This window comes from Eleutherodactylus coqui, chromosome 4 (assembly GCF_035609145.1).
Source record: "Eleutherodactylus coqui strain aEleCoq1 chromosome 4, aEleCoq1.hap1, whole genome shotgun sequence".
NCBI lineage: Eukaryota > Metazoa > Chordata > Amphibia > Anura > Eleutherodactylidae > Eleutherodactylus > Eleutherodactylus coqui.
Window position 1 is genome coordinate 82,566,638 of NC_089840.1, and position 22,838 is coordinate 82,589,475.

Sequence of the window (22,838 nt, forward strand, 5' to 3'; positions counted from 1 at the left end):
AGGGACACAGTTGTTATGTTATCCGAAAAGATCTTAATGTGTCTACCCCTGATCTCTGTCTCGAGGCTCCGAATGGCCTTCCAGACAGCGCAAAGTTCTTTGTAGTTGGAGGATTGAGTAGCTTCCTCCCGATTCCAGCCCCCTTGGACGTAATGACGGCTTAAGTGGGCCCCCCAGCCAGTTGCACTTGCGTCAGTAAAGATGGATACTGGGGATGCAGGGTACCAAGCCGTGGCTCTGGCAAGGTTGGAGATAGACATCCACCATTCCAAGGAGGATTTTATCTTGTAGGTAAGGACGACTTTCCGATCCAGGGAGGCGGGGGATTTATCCCAGTTGTTTAGGATAAAGTCTTGGAGGGTTCTACAATGTAACTGGGCCCAAGGGACTACCCCGATGCAAGATGTCATGAGGCCGAGGACCCTCATGCCTCTCCTAAGGGAGACTTCGGTGGTTAGAGAAAGTGCCCTACACTCATCCTGGATCGTTTTTTGCCTTTCTAGGGGAAGGGATGAGCACTGGTGGTGTGAGTCCAGAATCGCTCCCAGAAATTTTTTCTTCTGCTCGGGCAGAAGACTGGATTTAGCGGAGTTGATGATCCAGCCTAACGACTCGAACAGACGGAGTGTGAGGTTGACCTGGAATGGGAGTTCTGAAGCCGATCCTGCTATGATCAGGAAATCGTCGAGGTATGGGCAATCAACACCTTGTCAGTCCTTAGTGCCGCCACCATCTCTAACACCAGTTTGGAGAACACCCGGGGTGCGGAGGAAATCCCGAACGGCAGGCACGTAAATTGAAAGTGAGAGACAGAGCCATCTATCACCAGGGCAAACCGCAGAAACCACTGGGAATCTATGTGTATAGGGACATGGTAATAAGCGTCCCTTAAGTCCACGGTGGCCATGACACTATCCGGCGCAATTAAGGGGATTGCTGACCGCACCGATTCCATTTTAAATCTTTGATACGTGATAGATTTATTCAGGAATTTCAGATTAATTATAGTTCTATAGGATCCGTTAGGTTTTTTGATTAGGAACAAGGGGGAGTAGCACCCCTTGAATAGTTCTTCTGCGGGAACCTGAGTGATGGCCCCTAGGGACAACAGCTTTTGCACCCCCAACTGGAGGGCCTGAGCAGATGCAGGTGACTGGCAGGGGGTGACCACGAACCTCGGGGGAGGAGGGGAGGAAAATTCAATTTTGTAGCCATCCGAGACTAGGCGTAAGGCCCAGGGATTGGAGGTCACCTCACTCCATCTAAGGGCGAACCCCTTCAGTCTACCCCCTACTTGTAGGATCCGGGAAGGCGGATTCTCACCCTTTCCGCCTTTGGGATAGGACCAGCGTCCGGTTTTTCCTTTCCCCTGGTATGTTCTAGAGGGAACAAAAGGAGGAGGGTAGGAGGAGGAAGGCCGCTTAAAGGATTTCTCCGACGGTAGTCCCTGGCTCTTATCCGATGCCGTCTCTAGGAGTGTATCCAAGGAAGGCCTGAAGATTCTGTGTCCTTGGAAGGGCAGGGAACAGAGTCTATTCTTGGAGGCGTTATCCCCTGTCCAGGCCTTAACCCAGACAGCCCTCCTGGCTGTGTTCGAGAGGGCTGCTGAACGGGCCCCGAACCTCACTGACTCCATAGAGGCATCTGCCAGAAAGCCGGTTTCCTGCTGGAGGAGGGGAAGGCAGCTTGAGATGTCCTCCCTAGAGCCCCTCTGAGAAATCAGCGTCTGGAGTTGGTCCAACCAGACCGACATAGATCTCGCCACAGATGTGGCCGTGATGTTGGCTTTGACGGTCAGAGCCGCAGTCTCCCAGGCCTTTTTCATTGCGGAATCCACTCTGGTATCTAGTGGATCCCGCAGTTGGGAAATGTCCTCAAAGGGGAGGGCTGCTTTTTTTGAGACCCTGGTGACTGCCAGATCCACCTTAGGGACGGTTTCTAGGAACTCAATATCTTCTGGTGTGAAGACCATCCGATCCTTTAATTCCTTGGACAGGAAGAATTTCTGATCTGCCTGTTTCCACTCTGTCAGGATCAGCTGTTTTAAAATGTCATTAACTGGAAATGATGGTTTTGGCTGTGGTAGGAGCCCCCTGGAACAGGCTATCCTGAAAGGATGGCTGCTGCGGCACCTCTTCCTCCACCTGCATGGTGCGCCGGACTGCAGTTAACAGCTGACCCAAGTCCGCCGATGAAAAGAAATACTTCCTTGCATCCTCCATGGGCGGCATGGTTTCTGAAGGAGAATCTTCCAGGAGTCCCTCCTCAGAGTCCGACTCTTCCATTCGTGCCCGCCTTACCCTTTTCGTGGGGGGCGGCAGAGAAAGAGATGAGAGCGAGGCTTCAATCTCCTCGTGGATCATGGATCGGATGTCCGACATGCCCGAGGAGCCCTCTTCGCGGATCAGCTTCTCCGTACAGTCCACGCATAGTGGCTTGGTGTGGCCCTCTTCTAGCCGCCGCAAGCAAACTGGACATTTGCGCACTCGCTTTTTGGCCTCTCTAACCTTTTGTGCATCTCTGTCCTAAGAGACGGTGACAGCAAAAAGGACTTCCAGCACCAGATACCTGATTTCTCAATCCTCCCTCCCCGATACCCCCAAAGCGGTCTACTCACCAGCAGGCTGCTTTCAGTGTCCTCTCTGGCTGACATATTCAGTAAGGTGCAGACAGGAGAGATGCAGGGGAATCCAGTCCTTTTAAATTTTCAAATTTGGCGCCGACACGCCCCCTTTAAGTGAGGCCCCGCCCCCCGTGACGCGGCCGCGCTGACGTCACGCCGCTGCACCGGACCCAGGGGATACGCCGCATACACTGAGACGCCGCCGACTAGAACACACGTGCGCACGCCGACCGGACCCGCCGCCTAGGAGACACACATGGCGCCGCGCTCGCGCTGACCGGACCGCACCGAGCGCTTCTATGCACGCTGGCATACCTCTCTAGACGTGGATCCCTGGTGACGCCGGCGTCCGAGCCTGCAGGTACCGGGGCTGCTTCCTACCGGTACGACAACCCCACTAGGCAGCGTACTGGGGGAGGATTTTCCCACTAGGGGAACAGTGCTGGGTAGATCCTGCGGGTAAGGGGTCCCCTCGTAGGGTCTCACCCGCGCAAGCCCTGCCAGCCCGAACAGAGGGTCGTCCCCCCACGGGCGGACAGGCTGCATGGGAGTCTTCTTTCTTCATTTTCCTCCAGCATACACCTGGAGGCCCGCTTGGACTGTCCTGTAGGGACAGAAAGACACTGGTGAGCCGGTGGTGGGAGTTACCTTTTGTATTCTCCACTTCCTGTCCCAACAGGTGTACGGCGGACAACCTCCATGTGTATGCTGTCAGGATGACGAGGGGAAATCATTTTGCATCCTCAAAAATTCTGGAAAATCATGCTATGTCTTATTTTTTATTCTTCCAAAATTACCCCTACTCCTGTTCATGCACTGTGTCTGGTACTACAGCTCAGCCCCATTCAGATGAATGAGCCTGAGCTGCAATACTGTACACAACCCATGGACAGGGCTGGTGCTTTTTTTCTGGAAGAAAGCAGCTATGTTGTCCTAATTTGATACAACCCCTTTAATGCTTTTTACTCTAAATATTAGGCTGGCTTCACACAGCCGGATTCCTATTGCGGAATCTGCCAGCAGCGTCCGCACGGAGGATCATCAGCAAATCACACGCATTGAAAGGTATGTACTTTCACTTTTTCCTTCAAACTCGTAGGGAAAAAAAATCGCAGCATGCTCTATTTTGAAGTCAATGGATGGGCCGCAGGTATCACCTAGCGACTGCGCAATTGCTGTGTGGTGAATGTGAAATATGATCATGCACTTTTGGGTTATGGCTGATCGGGGTGTAGATCACATTTACAGAATACAAGCGGTTGTAAATAAACTGCACTCTGTCATCTGTAGACAAAACTGGAGTCATATTTGGAATAGATATTCCTATGGTCCCTACTACATGCAGTCAAAGAACAGTCAAGAACATGCTTACCCCCACCGAAGCACGCCAACACACACCTGCTCTCTGAGAGGAAGTCTTTATTAAAAAGAATGCCGGGAGCAATCAAAATTTACTGCAATTTAAATGTAGTTCTAAAATGTATGCCAAGTCCCTTTACTAATTAATAGGTCGTTTCGGGGTGTTACAAAGATAAAATAGTGCATCGCATCAACAACCGGAGGCAAGTCTTTACCACTTTATAATGGGGCACATGCTGCTAATAACAGAGACATTTTGGCACACAGGCCTTCCTTGAGCCAACATGCCCAAAATCATGGGACAGGAACGAATATCAAATAGGACGCCCTTTAGCCTGGCAAAGTGCAGCAACTTGACAGGTCATCGATTCCACAAGTGGGTAGAAGACATCTGGATGGATGTTGAGCCATGCCATCTGGATAGCCGTTCACAGCTGTGGGGTATTTGTACATGTCGGATCTCTGGTGTGAATGGACCTCTCCAGAACATCCATAAATGCTCAGTTGGGCAAATGTGCAGACCACACCATTCATAGGAATGCTTCTGAATGCTTCTCAAACCAATTCTGGACAACTAGGGCCCATTGGATCACTGCATTATCCTGCTGGAATAGCCCATCATTGTGGAGTTACATGAAGACCGTGAAGGGCTACAATGATCACCAAGCAGTGAAATGTAGCAGGTATTGGTCAGTGATGTGTTTAGGTGGAACAGTGGACCCAACCCATGCCATGAGAACATACTCCACACCAGTATGGAACCAGCACCAGCCTGCACAGTGCCTTCTTGACAACTGGGGTCCATGGTGTCATGGGGTCTGTGCAGGAGGGGACATGGGGAGCGCCGCCATATACAAAATGCACACTGAGTTTCTGTAGGACTCTGTCTGCTGGAAGTCCTACAGAAACTAATGGAGTTACTGAAGTGGAGAGATTTACATGACATTCATTAAATAAACGTTCCTGCAGAACCTTACTGGCAAGTGGTGAATGGCCATTAGTTAACTCCATTATGACTGGCCTGGCACTAATGACCAACCAATTTTCAAGTCTTTTTATTTTTGTCGCATTCCTGGTGTCATAACTTTTTTTTTTTCGTTGACCATTTCGATGTCCATTTTGAGGGCTTGTTTTTGCATGAAAAGTTGTATTTTGAATGGCATCATTTTGGGTACATATGACGTATGCTAGAACCTTTATTAATTTTTTTTTTGCAGGAGAATTGGAATCTTTGTTTTTTTTTTACACCATTCAGATTGCTGAACAAATAATGTACTAGTGTTATTCTCTGGCTCAGCTCATTGCCAGCGATACTAAGTTTATACAGTATTTTTTTAAATGTTTTCACTGCTTTATACACTAAAAGCACTGTTATTTTTTTTTTTATAGATTTGCTTTTGAGTCGCTGCAATCCAGGAAACATTATGTTTTTTATTTTTCCTTCAACGGATCTCTGAGTGCTTCTTTTTGTTTTGTTTTGCTTTTTTGCAAGATGAGCTCTAGTCGTCTTTATCCCATTTTTGGAAGATTTCAATCACTTTTTAGTCTTTTTTTTTCCTAGAGGCAAGATTAACAAAATCTGCAATTCTGGCATTTTTTTATTTTACAGTTTTCTTCTCAAAAACTTCAAACACCACCTCCCTGCTCCAGCGACCTGATATGATGTAAAATAGGTAAATAAATAAGTAAAACTTTACAACTCAAAATAGATACTGATGTTAACGTTAAATAAATAATAATTAATAAAAACAAATACATACGGTACTTAACCCCTTGAGGACCAGGCTACCTTAAGGACCAGACACTTTTTAGAGATTTTAACCATGTAGTTGTTTTACTGCCCTATTTTTTTTTCCTTCAGCTACTAAAATTATTTTTGCTGTATTTTTTTCCATGACATACAGGGCTATTTTTTAAATGTCTTTTTCCCTTTTTTTTGTTTATTCCGTTTTTTAGTTTTATTGCGGGTGAAAAGCTAAGAAAAATAATTGTTTTACCATTCCTAGTGATTTTTTCTTAAAGGGGTGGTCTCGCGAAACCAAGTGGGGTTATACACTTCCGTATGGCCATATTAATGCACTTTGTAATATACATCGTGCATTAAATATGAGCCATACAGAAGTTATTCCACTTACCTGTTCCGTTGCTAGCGTCCTCGTCTCCATGGTTCCGTCTAAATTCGCTGGCAGCTTGCTTTTTTAGACGCGCTTGCGCAGTCCGGTCTTCTCCATTCAGCACGAGCCGCTTCAGTGTGCTCCCCGCTACAGCTCTTCTGCGCATGCGCAGACGAGCTGTCACTGCTCGGGAGCGCGCTGCAGCGGCCATTCTGTACCTTCCTCTGTTAGAGGAAGGTGCAGAAACTGGAGCTGCCCAGCGGAGAAGCCCAGCCCAGCCCAGCAGCCCCGAGAAGCGTCCCAGGTAAGTGATTTGTCGGGGGGGGGCTGCCGCTGCGCCGGGCTGCGCCGGGGGGGGGGCTGTCGCTGCGCTGGGGGGGGCTGCCGCTGCACCGGGCTGCCGCTGCGCCGGGGGGGCTGTCGCTGCGCCGGGGGGGGCTGCCGCTGTGATGGGGGAACTAGCGCTAGGCCGGGGGGGCTGTTGCTGCGATGGGGGGGCTGTCGCTAGGCCGGGGGGGGCTGCCGCTGCGATGGGGGGGCTGTCGCTAGGCCGGGGGGGGGCTGTCGCTGCGATGGGGGGGCTGTCGCTAGGCCGGGGGGGGCTGCCACTAGGCCGGGGGAACTAGCGCTGGGCTCCGGAACCTAGCGCTGGGCTCCGGGGCCTTCACCTGGGCTGAGGGTCTAGCGCTGGGGAGCCGGGGGCTAGCGCCGGTTACCTACTGCCTGGCGGTGGGCGTCTGGTCGGCGGCTGCGGGGCGTCTGGTCGGCGGCTGCGATGCGTCCGGTTGCCATGGAGACACAGCTGGCGGCGTCTCGGGAGCGCGCACGTCGGGCTGCAGCGAGCGACGGGGAAAGAGCCGGCGGCCATCTTGAGGAAACTTTTATAAGTTGCTGAAACGCTGGAACGGTAAGTACGAACCAGCTAGAAATGTCATTTACAGGGGGGCTTAGTAATGTGTACTTAATGGGGGGGACTGGGCAAAAAAAAAATTTAACTGCTTCCTCGAGACATCTCCTTTAATTAGTATATTTATGCTAAAAAAAAGTATGGGAATGGATTCTTCATTTTGTTTTAGATGTTTTGATATATAATATGTATGGTTTTGGATTAAAGGGCACATACGGCGATGGTTTGGGATCTTGGCGGCTTTGGGTTATTTTCTTTCTAATGTATAGATTTTTATTCTATTTTGCAATTTTGTTTAACTTATTTATGCAATTATTTTTGTTACTATTATCGCAGAAAATTGCACATTTTCTGATGGTCCAGAAAGTTTGACAGTCCAGTCTGCCAGTGTCACAACCTACTTTGCTAAATAAAACTCACTAATATAAATACAGTTCGCCCATGAGATTCTATTGCACATCAAAGCCTCCCTTCCTTCTGATGGAAAGGGGAACTCAACACTCGACCTCTGGAAAGGAGTTTAACTCCTCATCCTAGCTTTCAGGACCAACCCTACTTATACTAACAAAAAGAAAAACCGAGGACATTGCATTATCTGACTTACAAGAAGAACATCTACCTAACATTTTTTGGGTTATAGTTTGCTAACTTAAACTTATTAAGAAAATACAATTCACCTGTGAGATGCTAAAGCACAGAGTCCACTCCTGTTCAGGAACATCGCTATGGCTCTAGGGATTTAAGGAGTAGAGTTCAAATTGCCTCACCATCTCAAGGGCCCCCCGTTTTGATGGAGACAAGCCTGTCAATTTTCTAGACCACCAAAAAGAGAAAAATTAATTTAACAACAAGTATGCAGTCCGTCAGGACATGCACACATGGTGTTAAAAACACAAACGGCGCACCTCCAACCCCTTTCGCCGGCCTATCCATCTCCAGAATTGATTGATGTACTTGTCACACCAACATCACCTATTAACTAGGTAAAAAAATTGCAAATTTTCTGATGGTCCAGAAAGTTTGACAGTCCAGTCTGCCAGTGTCACAACCTACTTTGCTAAATAAAACTCACTAACATAAATACAGTTCGCCCAAAAGATTCTATCGCACATTTCAGCCTCCCTTCCTTCTGATGGAAAGGGGAACTCAACACTCGACCTCTGGAAAGGAGTTGAACTCGACCTCTGGAGGGGAGTGGAATTCAAGGAGTGGAGACCAACGCGCATCAGCATCACAAGGGAGCCCATTCTAATGGAGACAATGTCCTCCGCCCGTTCCCAAAACATTGAGGGGCCGCTCAAAGGAAAGGGACAGTCGAACCGCAGCTACCGACGGTCGTCTCCATCCTGTATTTAGTTTAACTCCTCATCCTAACTTTCAGGGCCAACCCTACTTATACTAATAAAAATAAAAACCTAGGACACCGCATTATCCAACTTACAAAAACATCTACCTAACATTTTTTGGGGTATACTTCGCTAACTTAAACTTATTAAGAAAATACAATTCGCCTGTGAGATGCTAAAGCACAGGGTCCACTCCTGTTCAGGAACATCGCTATGGCTCTAGGGATATAAGGAGTAGAGTCCAAACTGCCTCAACATCTCAAGGGCCCCCGTTTTGATGGAGACAAGCCTGTCAATTTTCTAGACCACCAAAAAGAGAAAAATTTATTTAACAACAAGTATGCAGTCCGTCAGGATATGCACACATGATGTTAAAAAAACCAACGGCGCACCTCCAACCCCTTTCGCCGGCCTATCCATCTCTAGAATTGATTGATGTACTTATCACACCAACATCACCTATTAACTAGGTAAAAAATTGCAAATTTTCTGATGGTCTAGTACGTTTGACAGTCCAAGTCTGCCAGTGTCACAACCTACTTTGCTAAATAAAACTCACTAACATAAATACAGTTCGCCCATGAGATTCTATCGCACATCAAAGCCTCCCTTCCTTCTGATGGAAAGGGGAACTCAACACTCGACCTCTGGTGGGGAGTGGAATTCAAGGAGTGGAGACCAATGCGCATCAGCATCACAAGGGAGCCCATTCTAATGGAGACAATGTCCTCCGCCCGTTCCCAAAACATTGAGGGGCCGCTCAAAGGAAAGGGACAGTCGAACCGCAGCTACCGACGGTCGTCTCCATCCTGTATTTAGTTTAACTCCTCATCCTAACTTTCATGCATACCCTACTTATACTTATAAAAATAAAAAACCTAGGACACCGCATTATCCAACTTACAAAAACATCTACCTAACATTTTTTGGGGTATACTTCGCTAACTTAAACTTATTAAGAAAATACAATTCACCTGTGAGATGCTAAAGCACAGGGTCCACTCCTGTTCAGGAACATCGCTATGGCTCTAGGGATTTAAGGAGTAGAGTCCAAACTGCCTCAACATCTCAAGGGCCCCTGTTTTGATGGAGACAAGCCTGTCAATTTTCTAGACCACCAAAAAGAGAAAAATGTATTTAACAACAAGTATGTAGTCCGTCAGGATATGCACACATGGTGTTAAAAAAAACCAACGGCGCACCTCCAACCCCTTTCGCCGGCCTATCCATCTCCAGAATTGATTGATGTACTTATCACACCAACATCACCTATTAACTAGGTAAAAAAATTGCAAATTTTCTGATGGTCTAGAAAGTTTGACAGTCCAGTCTGCCAGTGTCACAACCTACTTTGCTAAATAAAACTCACTAACATAAATACAGTTCGCCCATGAGATTCTATCGCACATCAAAGCCTCCCTTCCTTCTGATGGAAAGGGGAACTCAACACTCGACCTCTGGTGGGGAGTGGAATTCAAGGACTGGAGACCAATGCGCATCAGCATCACAAGGGAGCCCATTCTAATGGAGACAATGTCCTCCGCCCGTTCCCAAAACATTGAGGGGCCGCTCAAAGGAAAGGGACAGTCGAACCGCAGCTACCGACGGTCGTCTCCATCCTGTATTTAGTTTAACTCCTCATCCTAACTTTCATGCATACCCTACTTATACTTATAAAAATAAAAACCTAGGACACCGCATTATCCAACTTACAAGAACATCTACCTAACATTTCTTGGGTTATAGTTTGCTAACTTAAACTTATTAAGAAAATACAATTCTCCTGTGAGATGCTAAAGCACAGGGTCCACTCCTGTTCAGGAACATCGCTATGGCTCTACGGATTTAAGGAGTAGAGTCCAAACTGCCTCAACATCTCAAGGGCCCCCGTTTTGATGGAGACAAGCCTGTCAATTTTCTAGACCACCAAAAAGAGAAAAATTTATTTAACAACAAGTATGCAGTCCGTCAGGATATGCACACATGGTGTTAAAAAAACCAACGGCGCACCTCCAACCCCTTTCGCCGGCCTATCCATCTCCAGAATTGATTGATGTACTTATCACACCAACATCACCTATTAACTAGGTAAAAAAATTGCAAATTTTCTGATGGTCTAGAAAGTTTGACAGTCCAGTCTGCCAGTGTCACAACCTACTTTGCTAAATAAAACTCACTAACATAAATACAGTTCGCCCATGAGATTCTATCGCACATCAAAGCCTCCCATCCTTCTGATGGAAAGGGGAACTCAACACTCGACCTCTGGTGGGGAGTGGAATTCAAGGAGTGGAGACCAACGCGCATCAGCATCACAAGGGAGCCCATTCTAATGGAGACAATGTCCTCCGCCCGTTCCCAAAACATTGAGGGGCCGCTCAAAGGAAAGGGACAGTCGAACCGCAGCTACCGACGGTCGTCTCCATCCTGTATTTAGTTTAACTCCTCATCCTAACTTTCATGCATACCCTACTTATACTTCTAAAAATAAAAACCTAGGACACCGCATTATCCAACTTACAAGAACATCTACCTAACATTTTTTGGGTTATAGTTTGCTAACTTAAACTTATTAAGAAAATACAATTCACCTGTGAGATGCTAAAGCACAGGGTCCACTCCTGTTCAGGAACATCGCTATGGCTCTAGGGATTTAAGGAGTAGAGTCCAAACTGCCTCAACATCTCAAGGGCCCCCGTTTTGATGGAGATAAGCCTGTCAATTTTCTAGACCACCAAAAAGAGAAAAATGTATTTAACAACAAGTATGCAGTCCGTCAGGATATGCACACATGGTGTTAAAAAAAACCAACGGCGCACCTCCAACCCCTTTCGCCGGCCTATCCATCTCCAGAATTGATTGATGTACTTATCACACCAACATCACCTATTAACTAGGTAAAAAAATTGCAAATTTTCTGATGGTCTAGAAAGTTTGACAGTCCAGTCTGCCAGTGTCACAACCTACTTTGCTAAATAAAACTCACTAACATAAATACAGTTCGCCCATGAGATTCTATCGCACATCAAAGCCTCCCTTCCTTCTGATGGAAAGGGGAACTCAACACTCGACCTCTGGTGGGGAGTGGAATTCAAGGAGTGGAGACCAACGCGCATCAGCATCACAAGGGAGCCCATTCTAATGGAGACAATGTCCTCCGCCCGTTCCCAAAACATTGAGGGGCCGCTCAAAGGAAAGGGACAGTCGAACCGCAGCTACCGACGGTCGTCTCCATCCTGTATTTAGTTTAACTCATCCTAACTTTCATGCATACCCTACTTATACTTATAAAACTAAAAACCTAGGACACCGCATTATCCAACTTACAAGAACATCTACCTAACATTTTTTGGGTTATAGTTTGCTAACTTAAACTTATTAAGAAAATACAATTCACCTGTGAGATGCTAAAGCACAGGGTCCACTCCTGTTCAGGAACATCGCTATGGCTCTAGGGATTTAAGAAGTAGAGTTCAAATTGCCTCACCATCTCAAGGGCCCCCCGTTTTGATGGAGACAAGCCTGTCAATTTTCTAGACCACCAAAAAGAGAAAAATTAATTTAACAACAAGTATGCAGTCCGTCAGGACATGCACACATGGTGTTAAAAACACAAACGGCGCACCTCCAACCCCTTTCGCCGGCCTATCCATCTCCAGAATTGATTGATGTACTTGTCACACCAACATCACCTATTAACTAGGTAAAAAAATTGCAAATTTTCTGATGGTCCAGAAAGTTTGACAGTCCAATCTGCCAGTGTCACAACCTACTTTGCTAAATAAAACTCACTAACATAAATACAGTTCGCCCAAAAGATTCTATCGCACATCTCAGCCTCCCTTCCTTCTGATGGAAAGGGGAACTCAACACTCGACCTCTGGAAAGGAGTTGAACTCGACCTCTGGAGGGGAGTGGAATTCAAGGAGTGGAGACCAACGTGCATCAGCATCACAAGGGAGCCCATTCTAATGGAGACAATGTCCTCCGCCCGTTCCCAAAACATTGAGGGGCCGCTCAAAGGAAAGGGACAGTCGAATCGCAGTTGACGGTCGTCTCCATCCTGTATTTAGTTTAACTCCTCATCCTAACTTTCAGGGCCAACCCTACTTATACTAATAAAAATAAAAACCTAGGACACCGCATTATCCAACTTACAAAAACATCTACCTAACATTTTTTGGGGTATACTTCGCTAACTTAAACTTATTAAGAAAATACAATTCGCCTGTGAGATGCTAAAGCACAGGGTCCACTCCTGTTCAGGAACATCGCTATGGCTCTAGGGATATAAGGAGTAGAGTCCAAACTGCCTTAACATCTCAAGGGCCCCCGTTTTGATGGAGACAAGCCTGTCAATTTTCTAGACCACCAAAAAGAGAAAAATTTATTTAACAACAAGTATGCAGTCCGTCAGGATATGCACACATGATGTTAAAAAAACCAACGGCGCACCTCCAACCCCTTTCGCCGGCCTATCCATCTCCAGAATTGATTGATGTACTTATCACACCAACATCACCTATTAACTAGGTAAAAAACTGCAAATTTTCTGATGGTCTAGTACGTTTGACAGTCCAAGTCTGCCAGTGTCACAACCTACTTTGCTAAATAAAACTCACTAACATAAATACAGTTCGCCCATGAGATTCTATCGCAGATCAAAGCCTCCCTTCCTTCTGATGGATAGGGGAACTCAACACTCGACCTCTGGTGGGGAGTGGAATTCAAGGAGTGGAGACCAACGTGCATCAGCATCACAAAGGAGCCCATTCTAATGGAGACAATGTCCTCCGCCCGTTCCCAAAACATTGAGGGGCCGCTCAAAGGAAAGGGACAGTCGAACCGCAGCTACCGACGGTCGTCTCCATCCTGTATTTAGTTTAACTCCTCATCCTAACTTTCATGCATACCCTACTTATACTTATAAAAATAAAAACCTAGGACACCGCATTATCCAACTTACAAGAACATCTACCTAACATTTTTTGGGTTATAGTTTGCTAACTTAAACTTATTAAGAAAATACAATTCACCTGTGAGATGCTAAAGCACAGGGTCCACTCCTGTTCAGGAACATCGCTATGGCTCTAGGGATTTAAGGAGTAGAGTCCAAACTGCCTCAACATCTCAAGGGCCCCCGTTTTGATGGAGATAAGCCTGTCAATTTTCTAGACCACCAAAAAGAGAAAAATTTATTTAACAACAAGTATGCAGTCCGTCAGGATATGCACACATGGTGTTAAAAAAAACCAACGGCGCACCTCCAACCCCTTTCGCCGGCCTATCCATCTCCAGAATTGATTGATGTACTTATCACACCAACATCACCTATTAACTAGGTAAAAAAATTGCAAATTTTCTGATGGTCCAGAAAGTTTGACAGTCCAAGTCTGCCAGTGTCACAACCTACTTTGCTAAATAAAACTCACTAACATAAATATAGTTCGCCCATGAGATTCTATCGCACATCAAAGCCTCCCTTCCTTCTGATGGAAAGGGGAACTCAACACTCGACCTCTGGTGGGGAGTGGAATTCAAGGAGTGGAGACCAACGCGCATCAGCATCACAAGGGAGCCCATTCTAATGGAGACAATGTCCTCCGCCCGTTCCCAAAACATTGAGGGGCCGCTCAAAGGAAAGGGACAGTCGAACCGCAGCTACCGACGGTCGTCTCCATCCTGTATTTAGTTTAACTCCTCATCCTAACTTTCATGCATACCCTACTTATACTTATAAAAATAAAAACCTAGGACACCGCATTATCCAACTTACAAGAACATCTACCTAACATTTTTTGGGTTATAGTTTGCTAACTTAAACTTATTAAGAAAATACAATTCACCTGTGAGATGCTAAAGCACAGGGTCCACTCCTGTTCAGGAACATCGCTATGGCTCTAGGGATTTAAGGAGTAGAGTCCAAACTGCCTCAACATCTCAAGGGCCCCCGTTTTGATGGAGACAAGCCTGTCAATTTTCTAGACCACCAAAAAGAGAAAAATTTATTTAACAACAAGTATGCAGTCCGTCAGGATATGCACACATGGTGTTAAAAAAACCAACGGCGCACCTCCAACCCCTTTCGCCGGCCTATCCATCTCCAGAATTGATTGATGTACTTATCACACCAACATCACCTATTAACTAGGTAAAAAAATTGCAAATTTTCTGATGGTCTAGAAAGTTTGACAGTCCACTCTGCCAGTGTCACAACCTACTTTGCTAAATAAAACTCACTAACATAAATACAGTTCGCCCATGAGATTCTATCGCACATCAAAGCCTCCCTTCCTTCTGATGGAAAGGGGAACTCAACACTCGACCTCTGGTGGGGAGTGGAATTCAAGGAGTGGAGACCAACGCGCATCAGCATCACAAGGGAGCCCATTCTAATGGAGACAATGTCCTCCGCCCGTTCCCAAAACATTGAGGGGCCGCTCAAAGGAAAGGGACAGTCGAACCGCAGCTACCGACGGTCGTCTCCATCCTGTATTTAGTTTAACTCCTCATCCTAACTTTCATGCATACCCTACTTATACTTATAAAAATAAAAACCTAGGACACCGCATTATCCAACTTACAAAAACATCTACCTAACATTTTTTGGGGTATACTTCGCTAACTTAAACTTATTAAGAAAATACAATTCACCTGTGAGATGCTAAAGCACAGGGTCCACTCCTGTTCAGGAACATCGCTATGGCTCTAGGGATTTAAGGAGTAGAGTCCAAACTGCCTCAACATCTCAAGGGCCCCTGTTTTGATGGAGACAAGCCTGTCAATTTTCTAGACCACCAAAAAGAGAAAAATGTATTTAACAACAAGTATGCAGTCCGTCAGGATATGCACACATGGTGTTAAAAAAAACCAACGGCGCACCTCCAACCCCTTTCGCCGGCCTATCCATCTCCAGAATTGATTGATGTACTTATCACACCAACATCACCTATTAACTAGGTAAAAAAATTGCAAATTTTCTGATGGTCTAGAAAGTTTGACAGTCCAGTCTGCCAGTGTCACAACCTACTTTGCTAAATAAAACTCACTAACATAAATACAGTTCGCCCATGAGATTCTATCGCACATCAAAGCCTCCCTTCCTTCTGATGGAAAGGGGAACTCAACACTCGACCTCTGGTGGGGAGTGGAATTCAAGGAGTGGAGACCAACGCGCATCAGCATCACAAGGGAGCCCATTCTAATGGAGACAATGTCCTCCGCCCGTTCCCAAAACATTGAGGGGCCGCTCAAAGGAAAAGGACAGTCGAACCGCAGCTACCGACGGTCGTCTCCATCCTGTATTTAGTTTAACTCCTCATCCTAACTTTCATGCATACCCTACTTATACTTATAAAAATAAAAACCTAGGACACCGCATTATCCAACTTACAAGAACATCTACCTAACATTTTTTGGGTTATAGTTTGCTAACTTAAACTTATTAAGAAAATACAATTCACCTGTGAGATGCTAAAGCACAGGGTCCACTCCTGTTCAGGAACATCGCTATGGCTCCAGGGATTTAAGGAGTAGAGTCCAAACTGCCTCAGCATCTCAAGGGCCCCCGTTTTGATGGAGACAAGCCTGTCAATTTTCTAGACCACCAAAAAGAGAAAAATTTATTTAACAACAAGTATGCAGTCCGCCAGGATATGCACAGATGGTGTTAAAAAAACCAACGGCGCACCTCCAACCCCTTTCGCCGGCCTATCCATCTCCAGAATTGATTGATGTACTTATCACACCAACATCACCTATTAACTAGGTAAAAAAATTGCAAATTTTCTGATGGTCTAGAAAGTTTGACAGTCCAGTCTGCCAGTGTCACAACCTACTTTGCTAAATAAAACTCACTAACATAAATACAGTTCGCCCATGAGATTCTATCGCACATCAAAGCCTCCCTTCCTTCTGATGGAAAGGGGAACTCAACACTCGACCTCTGGTGGGGAGTGGAATTCAAGGAGTGGAGACCAACGCGCATCAGCATCACAAGGGAGCCCATTCTAATGGAGACAATGTCCTCCGCCCGTTCCCAAAACATTGAGGGGCCGCTCAAAGCAAAGGGACAGTCGAACCGCAGCTACCGACGGTCGTCTCCATCCTGTATTTAGTTTAACTCCTCATCCTAACTTTCATGCATACCCTACTTATACTTATAAAAATAAAAACCTAGGACACCGCATTATCCAACTTACAAAAACATCTACCTAACATTTTTTGGGGTATACTTGGCTAACTTAAACTTATTAAGAAAATACAATTCACCTGTGAGATGCTAAAGCACAGGGTCCACTCCTGTTCAGGAACATCGCTATGGCTCTAGGGATTTAAGGAGTAGAGTCCAAACTGCCTCAACATCTCAAGGGCCCCTGTTTTGATGGAGACAAGCCTGTCAATTTTCTAGACCACCAAAAAGAGAAAAATGTATTTAACAACAAGTATGCAGTCCGTCAGGATATGCACACATGGTGTTAAAAAAACCAACGGCGCACCTCCAACCCCTTTCGCCGGCCTATCCATCTCCAGAATTGATTGATGTACTTATCACACAAACATCACCTATTAACTAGGTAAAAAAATTGCAAATTTTCTGATGGTCTAGAAAGTTTGACAGTCCAGTCTGCCAGTGTCACAACCTACTTTGCTAAATAAAACTCACTAACATAAATACAGTTCGCCCATGAGATTCTATCGCACATCAAAGCCTCCCTTCCTTCTGATGGAAAGGGGAACTCAACACTCGACCTCTGGTGGGGAGTGGAATTCAAGGAGTGGAGACCAACGCGCATCAGCATCACAAGGGAGCCCATTCTAATGGAGACAATGTCCTCCGCCCGTTCCCAAAACATTGAGGGGCCGCTCAAAGCAAAGGGACAGTCGAACCGCAGCTACCGACGGTCGTCTCCATCCTGTATTTAGTTTAACTCCTCATCCTAACTTTCATGCATACCCTACTTATACTTATAAAAATAAAAACCTAGGACACCGCATTATCCAACTTACAAAAACATCTACCTAACATTTTTTGGGGTATACTTCGCTAACTTAAACTTATTAAGAAAATACAATTCACCTGTGAGATGCTAAAGCACAGGGTCCACTCCTGTTCAGGAACATCGCTATGGCTCTAGGGATTTAAGGAGTAGAGTCCAAACTGCCTCAACATCTCAAGGGCCCCTGTTTTGATGGAGACAAGCCTGTCAATTTTCTAGACCACCAAAAAGAGAAAAATGTATTTAACAACAAGTATGTAGTCCGTCAGGATATGCACACATGGTGTTAAAAAAAACCAACGGCGCACCTCCAACCCCTTTCGCCGGCCTATCCATCTCCAGAATTGATTGATGTACTTATCACACCAACATCACCTATTAACTAGGTAAAAAAATTGCAAATTTTCTGATGGTCTAGAAAGTTTGACAGTCCAGTCTGCCAGTGTCACAACCTACTTTGCTAAATAAAACTCACTAACATAAATACAGTTCGCCCATGAGATTCTATCGCACATCAAAGCCTCCCTTCCTTCTGATGGAAAGGGGAACTCAACACTCGACCTCTGGTGGGGAGTGGAATTCAAGGAGTGGAGACCAACGCGCATCAGCATCACAAGGGAGCCCATTCTAATGGAGACAATGTCCTCCGCCCGTTCCCAAAACATTGAGGGGCCGCTCAAAGGAAAGGGACAGTCGAACCGCAGCTACCGACGGTCGTCTCCATCCTGTATTTAGTTTAACTCCTCATCCTAACTTTCATGCATACCCTACTTATACTTATAAAAATAAAAACCTAGGACACCGCATTATCCAACTTACAAGAACATCTACCTAACATTTCTTGGGTTATAGTTTGCTATCTTAAACTTATTAAGGAAATAGAATTCTCCTGTGAGATGCTAAAGCACAGGGTCCACTCCTGTTCAGGAACATCGCTATGGCTCTACGGATTTAAGGAGTAGAGTCCAAACTGCCTCAACATCTCAAGGGCCCCCGTTTTGATGGAGACAAGCCTGTCAATTTTCTAGACCACCAAAAGGAGAAAAATTTATTTAACAACAAGTATGCAGTCCGTCAGGATATGCACACATGGTGTTAAAAAAACCAACGGCGCACCTCCAACCCCTTTCGCCGGCCTATCCATCTCCAGAATTGATTGATGTACTTATCACACCAACATCACCTATTAACTAGGTAAAAAAATTGCAAATTTTCTGATGGTCTAGAAAGTTTGACAGTCCAGTCTGCCAGTGTCACAACCTACTTTGCTAAATAAAACTCACTAACATAAATACAGTCCGCCCATGAGATTCTATCGCACATCAAAGCCTCCCATCCTTCTGATGGAAAGGGGAACTCAACACTCGACCTCTGGTGGGGAGTGGAATTCAAGGAGTGGAGACCAACGCGCATCAGCATCACAAGGGAGCCCATTCTAATGGAGACAATGTCCTCCGCCCGTTCCCAAAACATTGAGGGGCCGCTCAAAGGAAAGGGACAGTCGAACCGCAGCTACCGACGGTCGTCTCCATCCTGTATTTAGTTTAACTCCTCATCCTAACTTTCATGCATACCCTACTTATACTTATAAAACTAAAAACCTAGGACACCGCATTATCCAACTTACAAGAACATCTACCTAACATTTTTTGGGTTATAGTTTGCTAACTTAAACTTATTAAGAAAATACAATTCACCTGTGAGATGCTAAAACACAGGGTCCACTCCTGTTCAGGAACATCGCTATGGCTCTAGGGATTTAAGGAGTAGAGTCCAAACTGCCTCAACATCTCAAGGGCCCCCGTTTTGATGGAGATAAGCCTGTCAATTTTCTAGACCACCAAAAAGAGAAAAATGTATTTAACAACAAGTATGCAGTCTGTCAGGATATGCACACATGGTGTTAAAAAAAACCAACGGCGCACCTCCAACCCCTTTCGCCGGCCTATCCATCTCCAGAATTGATTGATGTACTTATCACACCAACATCACCTATTAACTAGGTAAAAAAATTGCAAATTTTCTGATGGTCTAGAAAGTTTGACAGTCCACTCTGCCAGTGTCACAACCTACTTTGCTAAATAAAACTCACTAACATAAATACAGTTCGCCCATGAGATTCTATCGCACATCAAAGCCTCCCTTCCTTCTGATGGAAAGGGGAACTCAACACTCGACCTCTGGTGGGGAGTGGAATTCAAGGAGTGGAGACCAACGCGCATCAGCATCACAAGGGAGCCCATTCTAATGGAGACAATGTTCTCCGCCCGTTCCCAAAACATTGAGGGGCCGCTCAAAGGAAAGGGACAGTCGAACCGCAGCTACCGACGGTCGTCTCCATCCTGTATTTAGTTTAACTCCTCATCCTAACTTTCATGCATACCCTACTTATACTTATAAAAATAAAAACCTAGGACACCGCATTATCCAACTTACAAAAACATCTACCTAACATTTTTTGGGGTATACTTCGCTAACTTAAACTTATTAAGAAAATACAATTCACCTGTGAGATGCTAAAGCACAGGGTCCACTCCTGTTCAGGAACATCGCTATGGCTCTAGGGATTTAAGGAGTAGAGTCCAAACTGCCTCAACATCTCAAGGGCCCCTGTTTTGATGGAGACAAGCCTGTCAATTTTCTAGACCACCAAAAAGAGAAAAATGTATTTAACAACAAGTATGTAGTCCGTCAGGATATGCACACATGGTGTTAAAAAAAACCAACGGCGCACCTCCAACCCCTTTCGCCGGCCTATCCATCTCCAGAATTGATTGATGTACTTATCACACCAACATCACCTATTAACTAGGTAAAAAAATTGCAAATTTTCTGATGGTCTAGAAAGTTTGACAGTCCAGTCTGCCAGTGTCACAACCTACTTTGCTAAATAAAACTCACTAACATAAATACAGTTCGCCCATGAGATTCTATCGCACATCAAAGCCTCCCTTCCTTCTGATGGAAAGGGGAACTCAACACTCGACCTCTGGTGGGGAGTGGAATTCAAGGAGTGGAGACCAACGCGCATCAGCATCACAAGGGAGCCCATTCTAATGGAGACAATGTCCTCCGCCCGTTCCCAAAACATTGAGGGGCCGCTCAAAGGAAAGGGACAGTCGAACCGCAGCTACCGACGGTCGTCTCCATCCTGTATTTAGTTTAACTCCTCATCCTAACTTTCATGCATACCCTACTTATACTTATAAAAATAAAAACCTAGGACACCGCATTATCCAACTTACAAGAACATCTACCTAACATTTCTTGGGTTATAGTTTGCTATCTTAAACTTATTAAGGAAATAGAATTCTCCTGTGAGATGCTAAAGCACAGGGTCCACTCCTGTTCAGGAACATCGCTATGGCTCTACGGATTTAAGGAGTAGAGTCCAAACTGCCTCAACATCTCAAGGGCCCCCGTTTTGATGGAGACAAGCCTGTCAATTTTCTAGACCACCAAAAGGAGAAAAATTTATTTAACAACAAGTATGCAGTCCGTCAGGATATGCACACATGGTGTTAAAAAAACCAACGGCGCACCTCCAACCCCTTTCGCCGGCCTATCCATCTCCAGAATTGATTGATGTACTTATCACACCAACATCACCTATTAACTAGGTAAAAAAATTGCAAATTTTCTGATGGTCTAGAAAGTTTGACAGTCCAGTCTGCCAGTGTCACAACCTACGTTGCTAAATAAAACTCACTAACATAAATACAGTCCGCCCATGAGATTCTATCGCACATCAAAGCCTCCCATCCTTCTGATGGAAAGGGGAACTCAACACTCGACCTCTGGTGGGGAGTGGAATTCAAGGAGTGGAGACCAACGCGCATCAGCATCACAAGGGAGCCCATTCTAATGGAGACAATGTCCTCCGCCCGTTCCCAAAACATTGAGGGGCCGCTCAAAGGAAAGGGACAGTCGAACCGCAGCTACCGACGGTCGTCTCCATCCTGTATTTAGTTTAACTCCTCATCCTAACTTTCATGCATACCCTACTTATACTTATAAAACTAAAAACCTAGGACACCGCATTATCCAACTTACAAGAACATCTACCTAACATTTTTTGGGTTATAGTTTGCTAACTTAAACTTATTAAGAAAATACAATTCACCTGTGAGATGCTAAAACACAGGGTCCACTCCTGTTCAGGAACATCGCTATGGCTCTAGGGATTTAAGGAGTAGAGTCCAAACTGCCTCAACATCTCAAGGGCCCCCGTTTTGATGGAGATAAGCCTGTCAATTTTCTAGACCACCAAAAAGAGAAAAATGTATTTAACAACAAGTATGCAGTCTGTCAGGATATGCACACATGGTGTTAAAAAAAACCAACGGCGCACCTCCAACCCCTTTCGCCGGCCTATCCATCTCCAGAATTGATTGATGTACTTATCACACCAACATCACCTATTAACTAGGTAAAAAAATTGCAAATTTTCTGATGGTCTAGAAAGTTTGACAGTCCACTCTGCCAGTGTCACAACCTACTTTGCTAAATAAAACTCACTAACATAAATACAGTTCGCCCATGAGATTCTATCGCACATCAAAGCCTCCCTTCCTTCTGATGGAAAGGGGAACTCAACACTCGACCTCTGGTGGGGAGTGGAATTCAAGGAGTGGAGACCAACGCGCATCAGCATCACAAGGGAGCCCATTCTAATGGAGACAATGTTCTCCGCCCGTTCCCAAAACATTGAGGGGCCGCTCAAAGGAAAGGGACAGTCGAACCGCAGCTACCGACGGTCGTCTCCATCCTGTATTTAGTTTAACTCCTCATCCTAACTTTCATGCATACCCTACTTATACTTATAAAAATAAAAACCTAGGACACCGCATTATCCAACTTACAAAAACATCTACCTAACATTTTTTGGGGTATACTTCGCTAACTTAAACTTATTAAGAAAATACAATTCACCTGTGAGATGCTAAAGCACAGGGTCCACTCCTGTTCAGGAACATCGCTATGGCTCTAGGGATTTAAGGAGTAGAGTCCAAACTGCCTCAACATCTCAAGGGCCCCTGTTTTGATGGAGACAAGCCTGTCAATTTTCTAGACCACCAAAAAGAGAAAAATGTATTTAACAACAAGTATGCAGTCCGTCAGGATATGCACACATGGTGTTAAAAAAAACCAACGGCGCACCTCCAATCCCTTTCGCCGGCCTATCCATCTCCAGAATTGATTGATGTACTTATCACACCAACATCACCTATTAACTAGGTAAAAAAATTGCAAATTTTCTGATGGTCTAGAAAGTTTGACAGTCCAGTCTGCCAGTGTCACAACCTACTTTGCTAAATAAAACTCACTAACATAAATACAGTTCGCCCATGAGATTCTATCGCACATCAAAGCCTCCCTTCCTTCTGATGGAAAGGGGAACTCAACACTCGACCTCTGGTGGGGAGTGGAATTCAAGGAGTGGAGACCAACGCGCATCAGCATCACAAGGGAGCCCATTCTAATGGAGAC